At 42.7% G+C, this 15,031-nt stretch overlaps 1 protein-coding gene across 10 annotated transcripts in view; it reads left to right on the forward strand.

The window, feature by feature from the left end:
* Positions 1 to 15,031, forward strand: part of Pak3 (p21 (RAC1) activated kinase 3) — a 255,810-nt gene that overhangs the window by 126,155 nt on the left and 114,624 nt on the right. For 6 of the 10 annotated variants that reach the window (XM_047535564.1, XM_047535572.1, XM_047535562.1 and 3 more), the window contains exons 1-2: positions 10,165 to 10,379; positions 11,508 to 11,617. The exons of 2 other annotated variants lie outside the window; for them this stretch is intronic. The gene's annotated coding sequence lies outside the window, so the exon portion shown is untranslated. Of the gene's footprint in view, positions 1 to 10,164; positions 10,380 to 11,338; positions 11,389 to 11,507; positions 11,618 to 15,031 lie in introns of those variants that run through there. 2 more of the 10 variants (XM_047535567.1, XM_047535566.1) reach the window with 2 other exon arrangements.

A 15,031-nucleotide genomic window follows, 5' to 3' on the forward strand; every position in this document is an offset into this window, starting at 1 on the left:
GTGAACACACTTAAGCCTCACTAATTCCCTGAATGGGGGAAAGGCCAATCTTGATTTGTAAGAAGCTTGAATTTGAAAATATGTTTAAAGAAATGCCATGTTATTATTTCTAAAAACCTGCAGTCAAACTGCTGGCTGGTGTCTGTGCACTGAGCTGCTGAGACTCTTAGGGCCTCGAACAAACAGATAAGGACTGTAATTAGCATATTGGTCATTTGAATGCAAAGTGCACTTAGTGGCGCTTAAAACCCATGTGTTAGCATACTCCCCTAGCAGGCTGTCACTTTTCTATGTTTATAGTATTAATTTGCCTAGCAACCTTCCCTCTTTTTGGCAGTAAACTTCAGCCTAGTATGTCAGAATTCGTTAAATTTCCCATATTAGCAGCCGAATTGAACGAGGAGACGGGGGGGTGGGGACTGGCGAACCGCTTTTAAAAATCATCATGAACATATTTTAAACTTCTATCTAACTGACCTTTAAAATTTGCCAGTTAATTCATATTTATTATTTACTGAGTAGAGAGTGTATCCTCTCGGATTGTTAAAAAAGGGGAGGCACAGATTCTTTTGAAGGCCCCTCTTCCACAAGTAACCTTATCAATTGAACATCAGTGAATATTGGCTGTGAGTTATGACTTTATAATAAAATAAGGATTGGTTATGAGGCACAATAGGTGCTTAATTATATGGAACAAGAGCACATCGAGATCTGCATCCATTAAAGATGTCTGCAATGGTCAGCCAATGCTGCTTTATACACATATTTGTTTTAAAATTCACACTTGAGACCACTTAATTGAAGTGTGACTGAGTAGTGTTTGGAAATGAGAAAAAGGAGAGATGAATACAGTTCCAATTTTACCCAAATATCGAACGTCTTCCATTTTGCTGTGGACAAGGAAGCTATGGTCATTACCAGGTCAAGCAAAGCATTTGGTAGACTAGATGGGGATTGCAGGGAAAAGCTGGGTGAGGCCTCTGGAGAGAATCTAATCTAAATGACTGCTCTTTCAGAAAATTCCCCAATTCTACTCTCCACTGTGTGAAATTTGGACACTGAGAGAGATAGAGAGATGTTACCCAAAAACCTATTGGAGGATAGTCCTTAAGTAATGAAATCTCCCTTTACTGCACATTAGAATCTGAGAAGATTAGAACCTGAGGAGATGTCTAAAACTCCTAATGTTCAGATTCAGGCCATCCAATTAAATCAGAATATCTAAAGGTAGGGCCACCAGGTAATTCTTGTGCATCCAAGATGAGAACCACTGCACTAACACTTTCCCTCTTCACAGGCACTTAATTTTTATTTAATATTCCCAGTTACACTAAAAAGGAAGCCTCCATTTTACAGATGAGGAAACTGAAGTTCACAGGGACTAAATAAATTGCCCAAGATCTTTAAAGCTATAAAATGATGAATCTGGGAATTTGTAGGCAGAGTCAAATTTACAGTTTAATTATAAAGTCTATATGCTGAATTTCTATGTAATAATGTCACCCTGACTTTTGTCAGAGTATCCAGCATCATTCCAACAAATTTGATATTGGACAGTCGCAGGTAAAAGCAGTGAGAATTAATTAGGCATCTTCTATGTAAGACACTCAGTTCCATTCACACTGTGTGCCTCTAGATAGATTCAAGGAAATATGGTTAACTTCTGATGATTCAGGGGGCCCTCCGATAACCCCAGTTTGATTATCTCAGTATTTGTTATATTGAAGCTTAATTAGCTAAAGAGTATTAGACAAAATCAGATTTATTGAATGGCTTGTCCATTGGAAATCCCCAGCAACAATTGTCAATAACAAAGCAGGTCTGGACATCATTGGAAGAATGGCTGTAGTCTCTCCAGGGAAGAGGGGGTCTTTTATGGCATTTTACAACTGCTGTGTGACCTTGGGAGAAACAGTGTTTTCTGTAAGCTTTTCAGCTGCCTTTATCTGTCTGTCCTCCCAGTATGATTATTAGTAGAGCTGCTTTTTCTCACTCCATACTGTTTTTTTTTTCATTTTTCTGAATATATATATTGTAGGATCACATCAGTCATGCAATCATACATGTACATGAGGTAATAACATCTGTTTCACTATACTATCAGGTTTTTATTCTTTCAATCCTAATCAGGTTTTGACTCTTTCAGGTTTTGACCCTTTACTGAAGGGGGTGGGTCTGTGAGAAAAGTTGACATTCTTATCAACTATTAATAGTTTTGCTATATTTCAACTAAGTTGGTAAAATATTTAATGGAAGATGACATGTAAAAAACAGTGAAATCTGAATAAGGTCTGTAGTTGAGCTAGTAGTGTTATAACAATATTAGTTTTCAGGGTTTTAATGGTGCACCATATATCAAAATGTCAGGGGACATTTGGTGAAGGGAGCTCTGCACTATTCTTGAAACTTCTTGTGAACCCTAAACCACTTCAGAATTTTAAAAGCTGCAAATATGTTTTATAGGAATGCAGGTTTCTGATGATTATGTAAATAAGATATTTCATATGTAGTCTGACTTTATACAATTCCATGAACAATCCAAAATTAGTTGTAACAACATTCTCTTAGATGTTCCTGGATTTTTGAAAATATTATTGTATTTTTTTATACCTTTATTTTATTGATTTATTTTTATGTGGTGCTGAGGCTGGAACCCAGTGCCTCACACATGCTAAGCAAGTGCTCTGCCACTGAGCTACAGCCCCATCCCTGTCCCTGGATTTTTCATATTGGCTCAGTAGTGATATCAGAGGACTGGTCAACATTTATGTCTTCCAGATACAGATGTCCATAGGGTTAGAAACAGGGCCAGTTTGTTCATCAAAATGCCATTTGAGTAGACTGTGGGAATGTGCATTAAATATCAATAGGTAGGGAGAGGAGGAAGAAAGTCAGGGTAGGCAGAGGGAGGAGAAGGAGGAAAGGCGTAAAGGTATGAATGTCAAGGCATATGAAAAACAGAATTAGTGGGACTGACACTTGGGGTAGAAAGGAAGAGTGGTGAGAGAAGAACCTGGAATGATGAACTGAAACTGGAATATGACAGTCAGGATGTGATTATCTTCTCAAATTGAGGACTTAGCACTTCCATTTTAATATTTACTACATTTGTCTTCTATTTTTGTTGCCTAAGTGTGTATCTTTTCTAACTAGATTCCATGTTTCTTGAGAAAATGGTCCAAGTTTGGTTCATCTGTATCACCTAGCTATATACTTGCACTTAGTAGGTGCTCAATAAATTTGTCCTAGCAATGGTAATGTACCCCAAAAGTGTAGCTCATATTACCTTTTAAGAACATCCACAACCCCAGATAAAGAAGAGTGAGGTGTTTGCCCCCAGGAAGTAAAAGTAGTAGGCAAAAGAACAGACAACCCATCCCCCTCAAGCTCTCTTTGTGTTTAGCTTTCTTGAACTGGGTTTGGCCATGCCCCACCCTCTTTGACAGGTACTCCTCATGGCCCCTGGACCATGCTCATGATGGCATAATTTGAAGACAGATAATGTGCCTTTCCCTAATCAAATGCATTCCACTCACACCTCCTTCTGTTCAGTTTTACCGGAGAGTGGTAGAGATGCTTCATCCCTTTACCACCTGTTCCTCAGGCCTCTGATTTATAACGAATACATGGGTTTAGGAGAGATCTGGAGGTGGCAAGTAAGGGACTCCTAAGAAGATTGTCTCCAGGATTTGGCTGACATTAATTTTCGGAGGGGATCGTCCCCAGTTGCCTGTTCATGATTTTTTTTCTCATCATCTCCTGAGAGAAATGTTTCATGGCTTACCACTTCAGATGGTTGGGTGTGGGGATGGGGGCACTTCTGTTCTTGACAACCTCATTATGTGGTTATCAGGAGCAGACACTGCCCAGGTTGTCACGACAACCAGCAATGATTCAAAGCTTCCCTGAAAGGTCTGTATCTCTGGCAAATAATCAGGCTTTAGCTCTCAGCAGATGCTGAACTGAGCAGCCAATCACAGGTGAGCTGGGAAACCATGACATCACAGTCCAGCCGGTCCAAAAAATAATAATAATAAGATTTGATTTTCTATTATCCTCCTTGGTTCTTTGTCCCCTAGATTTTGTCCTGCACTTTCTCCTTCTCTCTCTTCTTTTTAAATGGGGAGAGCAACGAAATCAACTTTCCAAATTCAATTCACTCTGTAGTTTGACTGAGGTTCTGGCAGTGCAGTGATTGGGAATGTGTGGGATAGGAATGTCTAATGTGATCCCCTTGAGAGAAAAGTCAAACAGAGCATCAGCTCAATTAAATAATGTGCTTTGATATGTACGACCATGGTGGAAACAGGGCTAATTAAAACCAAGTCAGAGGAGAGGAACTTCCTAATTTTCACATCAGTTCACCCAGAGCCACCTGCATTTAATTTTCTTCTGATTTTCGTTCACTAACTCCCTCTTGGAAGGGAGGAGGGCAAAGGTGGTGGGCTTCCTAGCTCATAGGTTCTGCGGGGCATGTCTCTAACGAGGGCTAATTATAGTGAAGGAAGGTTAGGACAGACCCTCCAATCCCAAATGCATACCATTTAGGGAACACATGTAAGTGGGGACTCATCAAGTCTCATATGGAGGTGTACAGCTCTGAAATATGTTCAGTCCACTCTTCTTCCCTTAGCCACTTGCATTTATTCAACTATTCAGAAAGATAGTCAGGTTTGGCAGAGGAGAAAACTAATGGCCAGGGAATTTGGAGTCCTACTCAAGGTTTTCCTCTCCAGAGACTGAATTAGAATCTGAGTGTCCTGATTCCTAGCCAGAAATCTGTGAACATAAGAGAATGGCAATTTCCTAGTCATGAGCTTCTTTAGTTCCCAACCTCTGGCTTTTTCAAGGACATAGGATAATGACACCTTTTGGCATCTTTGCTCTTTGCCTAATAGACTACTCATAATGTTGTCTGCTATAGGAAAGGTGGAGTCCCTAAATGATAGTGGTGTTAAGGCAGGAAAGGAGTTCGGTAGGGCCAGCCTGCAGTGGTGGCAACAAGTTGTAGCCACCAGACCCTGAGTGAAGGAAGAGTGGGCATGTGATCCCAGCCAATGCCTGTGCACCAGGGGCTGAGCCAGATTCTTTTTTTTTTTTTTTTGGACTAGGTATTGAACCCAGTGGCACTTAACCACTGAACCACATCACCAGCCCTTTTTATTATTTTATTTAGAGACAGGATCTCACTCAGTTGCTTAGGGCTTTGCTACATTGCTGAGGCTGGCTTTAAACTTGCCATCCTTCTGAGCTGCTGGGGTTACAGGCATGTGCCACCACACTTACTGCCAGGTTCTTTTCTATTCAGAGCTAGCTGGGGGAATTTTTTAAAAAAAATGTACATCTGATGGAGCAAAAGATGTGAAGACTGAGAGCCACACAAACTCAGAGTCCACTATTGGGAGCAACTTCTGACTGTGAAACTTGAGGTAGGGGTGGGAAGGGAATCAGCAAATCCTGGTTGCTTTTTTCCAGTGGGTTGTACATCATAACCCTGCATCTAGTGCCTGCCCAGGTTTGGCTTAGCTCAGCCTACCACACCATATCTGTGATTGCTCTACCTGAACCACTGACCTACCATTCAGACCTCTTTTAGGATAGCTGGGTACTTTTCCTGTTGTTTTTGTCTTAAGCCAAAAAAAGCTGTATTTCCCCTTTTTAATGCTGTATTTTTCCTTCAAAATACAGTATATGCTTATTGTAAAAAAACATAAAAGTAATATAGAAGTACAGATACTCCTTCACTTTTGATGGAATTACAGTTCAACAAACCCATCATAAGTTGAAAATGCATTGAATACACCTAACCTAACAAACATCCTACCTTAGCCACAGAGTCAACTATAGGGTATGTGTTGTTTCCCCTTGTGATCACATGGCTGACTGGGAGCTGTGGCTTGCTGCCACTGCCCAGCATTTTGAAGTATCATACTATATATCACTAGCCTGGGAAAATGTCCAAATTCCAAATTCCAAGTAAAACTTCTACTGAAAGCATATTGCTTTTGCACCATCCCAAAGTAGAAAAATTGTAAGTTGCAGCATTTTAAGTTGGATACCATCTCTATACCAAGAAAATTTAATACCACCCACCCCACACATATATCCACATGCCTTCTTTTCCCACTTTTATTCCCACAGTTACCCCATTAGCAGTTTGATGTGTATAATTCCAGTTTAAACAAATATGTATACACAGGATTTGTTTTACAGCAAAAACAAAACCATAGTATACACGCTCTTCTGCAGTTTTTTTTTTTTTTTCACTCAAGAATGGTCTACATATGTTTCTATTTCAGTATGTAGGAGATACTTGATTCTTTTTAGGTGATGCATGATATTCCAAAATATTGCCTACTATAATTTATCTGACAATTCCCTTATTAGGGCAGGAGGGAACTTCTGGATATGTCTGTTGCATCAGGAGTGGTGGTAGTTTCACAGGTATAGTAAGTATACTTAGTCCCAGAGTCACTGAGTTGTATACATTAAATATATACAACTTTTTACATAGCAATCAGACCTCAAAAAAGTGGTCTAAAACCCCCTGACAATTCCCTTATTGAAGGACATTTAGGGTATCTTTTATGTAAGATTTTTCCTTTTTCCATAATATTTAGCAGTGAATGTACTTAAGCACATCTTGGTATGTTGTTATGAGGATATCTACAGGCAGATTCCTTGTGTTGAAATTGCTGGGTCAAGTAGCATATGGATTTCAAAATTTCTTATATATTACCTACTTTCCTCCCAAAGGGTTGTGCCATTTTTTACTTCAATCAACAGTGTATGAGAATGTTCCCTTTATTGAGGATTTGGCTAGGAGATTCATTTTTAGCTTACTTCTCTTACAATAAGCCTTATCCCATACCCTCTCACTTATGTGAATCAAGTGACTGATTGGGTTGGGGGCCCCCCAAAAAAAACCACAAATTCAAAATTCAAAATTTGAAGTATGGTCTCTACTGAATACTTATCACTTTTGTACCATCATAAAGTTGAAAAATTGTAAGCGGTGGCAACATTATAAGTTAGAGAGCATCCATATATAAAGAAAACATTTAATGCCCCCCAACCCTACACACATACCCTCAAGTTGCCATATTGGGTAGTAGAAAGAACACAAAAAAATTAAAGTAGAAGACCTGGTTCCTGGGACCATGTCTGTAAGGCATTGGACAGGTGACTTCAAACCCCTGGGCATCCATTGCCTCTCTGTGAAATACAGATCATAATAATTGCCAAAGTAAACTGTTGTGGTTGTTGTGAGGATTAAACAGGAAGATATGATAGTGGTTTGTAATCTGAGAAGTAGATACACATGCCAAGTGGTTATTAAGGTAGTACTGTTGTATCCTTAAATCAAGAAGCTCCCATATAAGGGAGCAGAGGATGGTGGGACTGAGTGGACAAATTACACAGATGAAATCTGCAAGCTACTCCAGCTTAGAATCCCATATCCTTGGGAAACAAACCATACTGACAGTAAAGACTATTTTCTGGTATCAAGAATAATATAGGTTGTCACTTTTTTAATAGAAAGACCCAAGTTTTTTTGTGCTGGGCTTGGGTCCTAACTCCTGTCCTCTTTGGATGACATCACTATGCTTTAATTTGTCAAGCACCTAATAGGATTTTGGCCTCATGCTAGTTTCTGTAATCACCAGGGAGAGAAGAAATATACACATGAAACGTTTAAATAACCATGTGCAGTGACTGCATAAATAGCTCTGAGTTACAGCTGAGGTATATGGGAGGATTAGAGTGAAATCAAATACCTTTTAATTACAATTTAAATCAATAGCCTAGAAGACTCATGTTTAATCATTAGCCAGGAAAATCTAGTTATATCTTCCTATTTCTTATAAAGTGTTCTTGTTTAAAATAACCCAAATAAATACATTTTACACATCATATATGTTAACATTAAGTAAATGACATTCATTTAGATGAGTAATATGCTTTAGTTTACTTTTACCATTATGCTTTAAAAAATCAATGTAATGTGATTACTTCTTTTTAACCCCAAAGTTAATTAAAAAGATATCTGTAAAATCACTGGAAGCAGAACCATCCTGATTTCAACCTATTAATCAAGGATTTGAGAGGGGGAGTGTTGTGTACTTTTGATTTAGAAGACTATCAACATGACAAAAAGGCTATTTTAAATACCAGGATTTGAAAACAACACCAACCTTGTATAGTCTTGTACAGTTTTTTTTTTAAAGCAAGTTCGTATTTTAACAAAGTTGGTAGTATCATGTTTAATTCTTAGTAGTACATAATAGAGTATTAGAAAAGTGCACAGACTTTCGACTCGGATTCAGGTATGTAGCACAGATCTGCCACTTTCTACAATGTTCATGTAATATGTATGCATAAATATATATTTTAATTAAGGAAGACAAGATGCAAAGTGATTCATAAAAATACTCTGGATTATGTAGTTTATTTAGTTGTCTCCCTCTTTTCTGTTTTCTCATAGATTGGGTCATTGGTGTTCTTTTTTCAATTTCCTGTATTATCACAATTAAAAATGAATTACTCCAAAAGAGTTAACCCAGCTGGGTGAGGTGAACCATGCCTGTAATGCCAGCAGCTTGAGAGGCTGAGGCAGGAGGATCACGAGTTCAAGGCCAGCTTCACCAAAAGTGAGGCCCTAAGAAACTCGGTGAGACCCTGTCTATAAATAAAATACAAAAAGGGGCTGGGGATGTGGCTCAGTTGTCAAGTGCTACTGAGTTCAATCCCTGGTACCCACCCCCCAAAAAATAACAACAACAACAACAACAACAGAAGAGATATCCCATTCTTCTAGTTTCTGAGAAATTATCTCCAGTAAATCTGGAGATCTGTTGTATGATTTTTTAAAGGACCTAGGAGAAGATATATTAAGTTTATTCTTGGTCTTGAAACATATTTTGTGGACATTATGGAGAAATGACTGCTGAATGTTATGCAGTGTTGAGAAGATTCAATGAAAGTGCACTGAAGCTGAGTGTGGTGGTGCACACCTGTAATCCCATCTACGACAGAGGCTGAGGTAGACAGATCACAAGTTCAGGGACAGCTTCGGCATTTGAAGGAGACCCTATCTCAAAATAAAATTAAAAACAGGGCGGGGGATGTATAAAAGCAGTAGAGTGTCCATGGGTTAAATCTCTAGTAAAACACACAAACTGAAAGGGGTCATGACCAATTTTAACCTAGTTTGAAAGTAGACAGGAAAAACCACCCATAATTCTACTACCTTAACCCAAGATTATAATTTTATGTTCTCTTCGGATTGATTTCTGTAGGCATTTTTACATCATTTTATTGTGAATGTACTTATTATATGTATTTGACTGACTTTTTTATGCCAACTTACTGTTTCCTTGCTGGGATTTACCATAATTTATATAATCTAGCCAAAAGCTGCAGAGTATGGATTTTGGAGTAGCAAGGGATGATTTTTGGAAGTAGAGTTTAGAAGACTTTGGACACCTGCAGAAATTTGAACTTTATACCAAAGACAAGAGAAACCATTGGAGGTTTCTGGGAAAGAATGAACAGGGAGACCACATTTTGATGAAATCATACACACACTCAATCTGAAGTAGAATAATTATTCTTTCTTGTATAACACTGTGTTTTGAAATGTGTTTCATTCGCAGAAAGGTAATTTCCCTGTGTAGATTACCATCTCTTTGAATCCCTCTCTGAGTTTTTGGTGTAACCTGTTTGCCTGACAGGTGGTGTCCCAAACCTAATCCGTTTTCCTCAATAATGTGTGCCCCTGTAGCTGGTCAGATTTCCTCCCCTGAAAATTCTCCCGAAAGCCCAATCTTCCTCTGTGGGGCAAGTAAGGAAGAGAACATGAAATGCCCCCTCCTCTAACGAGGTGCCTCTTTCTTGATGGCTCCACCTCTGTCTAGACAACACTGACAGTGTAGAAGTTTCTATCTCCTTTCTCTTCCCCTCTCCTTGTTCCCTCCCCTTCAGTCCCCCCTCCCGGGCGCTTCCTGCCTGGAAACAAAAGATTGGTCCCCAGTAGCCCACTCAGGGCGATTTTAGTTTTATGCTCACCATCTGATTGGCCTAGGTACGGTGCAGAGCCCGGGTGACGTCATAGCAGAGAAGGTCTAGGGAGCGGTTGGCAAGCAGGGGCTCTATCGCGGGCGGGCAGCTGTGGCAGTGAACCGTAGGGGATCTCACTCTGGGGGCTACAGCTTTTCCCCTCCGGGAGCGAGTGTGCTGGGGCAGGAGAAGAGCCGGGGGTGAGCGGGCTGGACCCGGGGCTGCGGCTGCAGCCGCGGGGCTGCGGCTCCCCAGCCCCGCCAGCCAGAGCGCTCGGAGGTAGAGGAAAGGTCTTGTCAGGGTGACTGGACCCGTGGCAGGTAAATCCCGCGACCTACGGCACCTTGCTAGCTCCGAGGAGGGGGTGGCGGCTGGGGCAGCTTTGAGACTGCTGAGCAGGTGTTCAGCTTTCCGGGTCCCCCTCCCGCTCCCGCGTCCCTCCAGCCTCGAGTCTCCTACGTGGCTCCCCCCCAGCCCTAAGAGCCAGCGAGCAGTTTGCTTGATCCTGGTTCGCGTACGCGGACAAGTGGGTGTGTCCGGGCCCTTCCCGAAGGGCCCGGGCTCTTTCGCTTGGCCAAGCCCTGGACTCGCTTACTGGGGCCTGGGCCGCTTGAGACAAAATCCGCCCTGAGAGCTACGTCAGCCTGTAAGTCTTACACCACCTTCCCTCACCCTCCTTCCCCCCATCACCACCACAGTAGCGGTGACAGCAGCCCCTTAGAGAAGGGGAGGGGGTGTGGTCGCTGTCTGACCAAGTCAGCGGCAGAAGAGCTCCACCTGAGCAAACAGAAAAAGTGACGATTTTCTTAAACGAGTGCCTTACCCACTTCCATAATTTTCTCTTTATCCCCCTCCCCTTTTTGGCGGAGGGGGGATGGTAATGACAGGAGGACTCTTTTCTTCTCCTGTGGGAGCGATGCAATAAGGTTCCTGAAGCTGGCCCTTGCCTTTGGGGAGTGGGGTCATTGGGTCTACTGCCTTCGTTCTACCTAGTCCCCCTCACCTCGCAGGGGGCATTGCCCTCAGTTTGCGAACTGGCTCAGGCAAGATTATTGCCGCAGTTCTGGGTGAGCTGAACATTTTAGATTCTGGCTTTTGTAGATTTTATTTCCTTAGGCGGTGGTTGAGGAGTGGGGTGAGGGTTGGGGGTGGCAGGTGGTTCTGGCAAGGAGAGAACCAGAGGCCCCATTTGTATGTGTGTGTGTGTGTGTATGTGTGTGTGTGTGTGTGTCTCCTCCCTCCCACTTTTGGTCCCACCTTCCAGAATCCAGTTCCAGATTCTGGACTTGAGGGTCTGGTCTTTGGTCTATAGAAGCAAAGGAGAGAAGGGTGAGTGGCTTGGCTTTGGGAAGTATGATGGGGGCGGTTGCAGTGCTATTTTTAAAAAATGGCTTTCAGCAGGGAAGCCTTTAGCCATGTTAGTCTTGCTTCCCCCCGTGGTTTTGCAGACTCAAATCCAGGCCAACTGTATGGCTGTCTGAGGTGTTGGAACAGAAGGAGGTCCATCCCTGTTGGTGACAACACTGTGGCCCTGTTCTGGGATGAGCAAGGTATAAAGGTCAGTGCGGTTTTCACTGGGCCATTTACAAATTATAATTGGGTAACGTCTGTGATTTGGCACTTAAGGTTCCCAATCAAGGGCACCATTGGGTAAAGGGGATTAATATGGTAGTGAATATTTAATAGACTGGGGCTTGGATTTCTGGATACAAATGTCATATTCCTCCATGACCATGCAAGACAAAAATGGGAAGATGCTAGGTGGTATGCTGTGTTCAGGCTGACAGCACAGAGTACAAGTCCAGAGAGACCTTGGGATGTCAAGGAGCAGATCCTTTAAGCCTCCAGACAGGCAAGTGAGCCTAATAGAGACCTAGCAGAAAATGGATGTTTAAATGTAAGAAGGTATAGGCAAAGGGCCACAACACCTGGTGGACATTCTGACTAGTTGGCCATTCTCACAGGTTGGAGATTTTTCTGGTCAGAGTCAGAAAAAGTATAAAGAGCAAACAAGTTTGTTGGAGTCTTGGAGGAGAGTAGGCTGTAGACATGACAGGTGAGGGAAATGAGGAATAACTGAAGGGAAGGAAAGGTGCTGCCATCAGAGTCTGCCTTTATGAGGTCAAAGAGGGTGACCAAGGCAAAAAAAAAAAAAAAAAAACAGATCTAGAAATCAGAAAGTAGGTAGATTTGGATTGAGTGGGTAGGATCTGATGGAGTGCAGATTAAAGCCCTGCAGAGGTGTAAGAAGGAAAAACCATGATCTTTCTAGCCCCAAAGCCCTAATTTCCTTGGTGAGATGGGAAAGTGTTGGTAGTTGAGGCAGTTATGGCTCAGCCAAAATTAGGGGGATAATTCCTAGCTACTTAGGGAATCAGTAGCATTCCCACTTCCATAGGCCACCTTCAGGTGCCAGTAGCTTTGGCCAAGGGAACAAGAAGAAACTTGATGAGCAGCAGCCTCAACAACAGACTCTTTCCTCCTTGGTAAGAAGAAGGGATTGGGGGATCAGGATCCCAAAAGGGAGTGGTGGTGGTGGGACTTGCTATGAATCTGACCCAGACAGGTTGACTGATTTTGCATGGGTAGGGTAGGACCAGGTGTGAGGACATTGCTTTAAAAAAAAAAAAAAAGCCTCCTTCCCAGGGGCCTATTGGAGCAGGGCATAGTGTAAAAATCTCTGCCCTAGAAGGTATGTGTAGCTGTCAAGGCATCTGGAGTGCAGTTTAAGCCTAGGCAACAGGACTCCTTCTCCCCTGCCCCTCATGCCAGGGGCTAGGCGGTTCCCTCTGCAGGGCCAGGGAGGACTTGCGGGCCAACTCCGCACTACTCAGCTTTTCCAGCAGGGGGCGGGAAAGGGCATGTATCGAAGCGCAGGACCCAAGTCCTCCATTTCAGGTGTGAAGCCCGAGGCTCGGATCAACAGCCATACATTTAAAAGCTTATTTTGGAGTACTGGAGCACCAAATGAAACTCCAGGTCTTGCAGTCTGTTTCCATTTCCTCCCAGAAATGCGTCGCTTCCAACCGTGCTCTGTGGCCTTGGAAGGCATTTGCATTTACATCCGCCGTGATTACTTGAGTCACTAATACACACAGCCTAACCGGGAGTTTAATTGGAAATGTTAATCAATGCAATAGATCCGTGTCTGATTTGCACATTCGGTCAATTATCTGCAGGTTGGGCAATCTGCTGCACCCAGGGGATGCAGTGAGGGGGGCAAACTGCAGCTACAGCTGGGTCTAGAGGTGGGAAGCAAAATGGGGGAAGTGGACCTTGAAGATGGAAAGAAAAATGTACTGGTAAGGAGAGGAAATAATCGCAAGGTGCGGTCACAGAGGTCTGATCCCAAGATGAAATAGGACTGCCCTGGCAAAGCCCACATAGTGGAGGTGGAGGCCAGGGTTTTCCTATAAGGTGGAGAGGATTGAATTTAGAGAAGGAAGTGTTTTAGGGACTAGAGGACCAGACGCTGGGATGGAGTGAACCTTGGGAATCAGAAATCAGGCATCCTGCATGTTTACTCCTCTCTGGGTCTTATTTTCCTTGTCTTTCAAATGACTGAGTTGGAGTAGGTGTTCTCTGAGATGGTAGTAACATTTTAGAAAGCAGGTCCATTTATTCTTGGTAGTGATGTCAGGTGAACTAAAATACAGCTCTCCCCTATCCCCTTCCCAAACATTTGATCTATATTACACTCCCTTTTGTATATCCTTGGGTTTGGGGGAAAACAATGCAAAATAACCCCAGAACCAGTACATACAATTTTTTTCTTTCAGCAGTGTGGCTCTACTTTTATTTCATGTGAATGGGGTACAGGAGGGACAAGAGAAGTCCAAGCCCAGATCTCCTAAGGGACTTATAACCAAGGCCCTGAAAAGCTTTATGTGGTGGTCTTATAGACAGAATCCAGGGTATTGGTAAGCGGTGGATAGTCACTAGTGCCCCTTACTCCCTAACTCAGTGTCCAAACAGGGATTGGGATGACAGTGTATGTTCTTCTCTTAGTGCCTTTCTTCCCCATCTCCACCTGAGCCCCATGGACCTTAAAAAGACACTCTCCCTAATGGCACAATAGCGCCCTCTGGTGACCTCAACAGGGATGCCTTTAACAGAGCTCCCCATTGCCATCCTGTGGCCCAGTCTGGGTGCCAGTACACTTGTGCAGCCTTCAATCCCTGAAATGAATGACTCCGGTCCTTCCAGCCAGCCAGAAGGAGAAACTTGGGAAGCTGTCATTTCCTACAAGTCCTTCCCCCCTCATATGGATGGGTTTAGGTCAGAAGCCATGGTTTCCCTCCCCAAACCCAGTGCCCTTTTCTTCTTTGGGCCTGAAAATGTTTCCCAAATGCCATTCCCAGAGATCTCCAGTGCTAGTCAAGGCAATTGCTAAGGAAGGGGTCTATGGTAAAATAGTTGTCCACAGCTTTCCCCCACCCCCACTCCCATGGCTAAGGTACAGCCCTTGTCCCCAGACAAGGAACTTATCATAAAGTTGGAGTGCAGTAAGGCAAATGGGGTTAGGCATGTACAAGATATGTGCACTGATCCCTATCCCAGTCTCCAACAGGAGGCTGAGCTGCAGGTGCATTACAAGGCAGTATAGGCACAAAATTTGATACAGGCACACGATACAATAGAATATAGACATACAACATAGCATAGACATAGCACAGTACAAATCAGACACCTGGCATGACACATGGCACAGTTGAGGCGCAGTATACATGTAACTCAATACAGACACATGGTACATACACAATAGCATATTGATGTACACATTCACAATGTGATATAAACATGGTGCTGTATATACACCCAATACGACACAGACTTAATGTACTTACAACATGGTATAGCTATGACACATACAACAGCCCACATATACTTTACCCAGCATGTGTGTGCACTCACACAAAGCACCCCCCCACACACACACACACTCTTAACACACCTCCAGGCAGGCTAGAGG

This window comes from Sciurus carolinensis, chromosome X (assembly GCF_902686445.1).
Source record: "Sciurus carolinensis chromosome X, mSciCar1.2, whole genome shotgun sequence".
NCBI lineage: Eukaryota > Metazoa > Chordata > Mammalia > Rodentia > Sciuridae > Sciurus > Sciurus carolinensis.